The sequence below is a fragment of the Adiantum capillus-veneris genome, chromosome 5 (genome assembly GCF_014529385.1).
Source record: "Adiantum capillus-veneris isolate H3 chromosome 5, ASM1452938v2, whole genome shotgun sequence".
Classification (NCBI taxonomy): Eukaryota; Viridiplantae; Streptophyta; class Polypodiopsida; order Polypodiales; family Pteridaceae; genus Adiantum; species Adiantum capillus-veneris.
In genome coordinates this window covers 147,346,852-147,350,597 of record NC_140935.1, presented here as the reverse complement: position 1 = coordinate 147,350,597, position 3,746 = coordinate 147,346,852, and the positions used below count along the sequence as shown (strand labels likewise).

The following is a 3,746-nucleotide window of genomic DNA, read 5'->3' as shown; positions in this document are numbered from 1 at the left end:
GCTAATCGAGATGAAGAAGATAGTCATTCATGGCTACTCACCTTTGAGTGCCAATGATATTGAACTTCTTTGTTAGAAGCATATTTCATGGCAAAAACTTGTGATTTTGACTTTAGGAAGTTATTATGGTCTTTTAAATTGGGACTATGTTTAATAATTTTAAACCATTGTAATGTGGTGAGCTCTCAAAATTTGTCTTCTATACGTTTTGTCTACATGATTTGTGATGTGATATTTAAGTATAGTTGTTGCTTTAATTATGGTCAATTTTAATTACAAAGAGTTGGAGATTTTCTCCATATAGATATTAGGGATTATACATATAGACGAAAGAGCAATTAGGTGTTCAAATTACCTATATAGATAATTTTGTACTTGAATCACTACATAGAGAATGTTTCACGTTCTCTAGTTAATTTGGACTTTTATTAGGTATGTATATCTAAAGTAGTAAAAAACATAGAGAATTTATTTTTTTTGCTATGTAGAGAAAGGCCAAGAGTTCCTTGTTAAGCTACAGCAAAACTCGCAATCAAACCATCGCATAAGTAGTGACAATCATGTTATTATATAGTCGCCGCTTTCAAATTTGCAAAATGAACAACAACATCGAACCTGCAGCACCTCTCTCTCTCTCTCTCTCTCTCTCTCTCTCTCTCTCTCTCTCTCTCTCTCCGCTTGTGGTGCAGCTCCCAACGGTGTCCTAGGAGAAAGAGTCTTGGGCCGTCTCTCTCTCTCTCTCTCTCTCTCTCTCTCTCTCTCTGCATAGTGTATCTCTCTCTCTCTCTCTCTCTCTCTCTCTCTCTGCATAGTGTATCTCTCTTTCTCTCTCAGAGCACCTGCATTGCCAGATTTGCAGGCCACATTGGCCAGAGCAAGCACATGTCGCCATGTGGAGAGGGGACCACAATCCCTCACATAATCACTCTAATAGCATAGCTTAGCTTAGTAATCATCATGGTAGAGGAGACGAGCATGCCATTGCAGCTTGGCTATCAGTTGGATTTGCATTCCATAGCCAAGAGTTGTTGGTGTAGGACTCTATTCTCCTCACATAATCACTCTAATAGCATAGCTTAGCTTAGTAATTAGCATGGTAGAGGAGACGAGCATGCCATTGAAGCTTGGTTCTCGGTTGGATTTGCATTCCATAGCCAATATTTGTTGGTGTAGGACCACAATCTCTCTCTCTCTCTCTCTCTCTCTCTCTCTCTCTCTCCATAATAATACTCAAGCCATATTTGCTCATATGGAGAGGAGAGGGTGCTTATGGTAGAAATCAAAGAAGATATGATGATGAGATTGCACAATAGACATGATTGATGCATTGATGGGAACCAGGGTAGACAAGGTCAAGATGATAGCACAAGTGAATCACCAGCCATCTATCAGGCTGCTATAAGTAACCACATCCACGATGCATCCCGTCTTCTCTACTCGCGAGCCAGTACAACAAGAGAGTTGTCAACTTGTGTGGCCTTCAACAAGGCATCCATCAGGCTGGTGTAGGTGATCGCATCTAAGGTGCATCTCCAATACTTCAAGTAATCCATCAGTACGACAAGATCTTTACCAACTTCATTAGATGACTTTGGCAGTGCCGAATATGGTCTTCGTTCCTCTGTGGTCGTGCACCAAAGAGAAGAAAACTTGAAAGGCTGGCTTCAGTTTCCCAGCTCTTAGAAGGTTATTTATAAGAATGGTGCAAGTGATGGAATCAAGTAGAGCCATCCATGTGGTCAAGGAGAGCCAAATCCCAGCCTAGTGACTCTCTATATGACCTTCCAATGATGTGTGAAGAGCATGAGCGGGGCTGCAACCAAGGATGGCATGTAGAAGGGCATTGCAAGGGCAAACATTAGGACAACCACACGACAACAAGCTTACAAGGGCATGGGAAAGAAGAGGTGTTTGGCATAGATAGGCAAGCCTGCCTCACCCAATTAATGTCTAAAGAAGACATTGAAAAGGTCGGTTGGAACAGGGAAGGAGACAACTCCAGAGCGCGTGTAGGGGCTGGCCCCACAGGTATGGGAGTTGAGTGGGTGGATAAGGGAGGTGGCCAGGGCTTTTGAGATGGAGAGGTCAGGAGCTAAGAAGGCTGAAGATCTGCAAGCCCACTGAAAGAGACGCACAGCCAGGTGAGATGGGTTGGTGGAGAAGCACCTGCAACAAAACCATGTGAGACTATGTGGGCAAGGTCCGACTCAAGGGTAGGGGTCCATGGAGGCTCCTTGGCAAGAAACTTGGTGGCCCTGTCAGCAATGCAGTTGACCTCCATGGGGGCCTTGATCTTTGTCAAACCAAAAACCGTGTGCAAAGTTGCTGATCCTCAGAGAGCCATGAAGCACCCTCTCATCCACACAAGTAAGCATACGTATACACACAAATCGGGTTTAGTGCAAACGTTCAATTGATCATTTTGTCTCTTGAGATCCACAAAAGCATACATTCAAGGAGCAAGCATCTCATGCACACTAAGCATACATACAGATCAAAACCCGTCCAATTGATCGTCACAGAGTCACTATAGCACTAGAGATGCCATGGGACCTCACCCTCTGGCAATTAATCATTCTGTCGACAAAAGCATACATTCAAGGCCTCTTGCAAGTATACATATAATCCAAAGCACAAAGCTTTTCTGCCCTTAAATATACACTCAGAGTCAAAAGCTTCACGAACAACAATAGAGGATGGCCAAATGTGTGACCAAGTGTGTGTGTGTGTCTCTTTAAAGAAACATCAAGAAAGCAACCATTTATCACATACTTGATTGATATCTCATGCCCCGTGCAATCTTCAACCTCGACATTGTGTAACCAACCTCTTCACCAAGCCTGTGACCAAATTTTTCAAAAACCCTCTTGGCTATAGACATTGAGGCCACTCTGCTCGAGTTTATATGCAGCCAATTTTTCCTTTTGTAGTGTATCTTGATTCCACTAGATATTGTGAAACCTGTGTGTTGCTTTCCTTAAACCAGTTTCTCCAATCACAACTAAAACTTGGTTCTCATGGACTGCTCTTAATTACCATCTAATTTTTCATCTTTAAATGAGAAGATTTTCTCTTTGATAGATTTGATTCTCTCTCTCTCTCTCTCTCTCTCTCTCTCACACACACACACACACACACACACACACACACACACACACATTCTTTTAACTCATTCAGCACTTACGTAGAGTACTTAAACAAAGTAGCCTTCACTATTTTCAGGGTATTACTAAAGCATGTAGAGAATCATAGCAAGGTCTCCCAAGTCCCAACCTCAATGTGTTATAGCTAGGCTGCTACTGGGTCGAGAGGTCGATTCCCAACAGTAATGACCCTTCACCTAAAATGTCTCACTAAAAATGTAGGGGGTTCTTCAACCACCCCCTACACTTGAGAAACGCTTTTATAACTTGGTATAGGAGGTCAACAAGTCAAAAAGAGAAAGAGTACTCCCAATTCTTTGGTGCAAACGGCTGGAAACTTGGGTTTATGGGCACACAAAGAGATTTTTATAGGGCCCTTTACATTTAAAAGGGCCTTTTTCTTAGAGTTTGATTTAGAGGGTTTATGGGGGAGCCCTCTTAGCCAATGGCGGATGTTAGGGGCCCTGTTCGGTGCCCGGACCCGAAGGTGTGAGAGGGCCTTGTTTTGAAAGCAGGGTTCTATATCGAGCCGAACCCTGGACCGGAACGACCAGGAGCTTCTGCTTGTAGAAGGTGGCCACAGCCAGCATGCGCCGCCCATGT

General features: G+C 43.3%; 1 pseudogene; it reads right to left on the bottom strand.

The window, feature by feature from the left end:
* Positions 1 to 1,433: 1,433 nt before the first annotated feature.
* Positions 1,434 to 2,281, bottom strand: LOC147458249 (uncharacterized; annotated as a pseudogene).
* Positions 2,282 to 3,746: the final 1,465 nt, after the last annotated feature.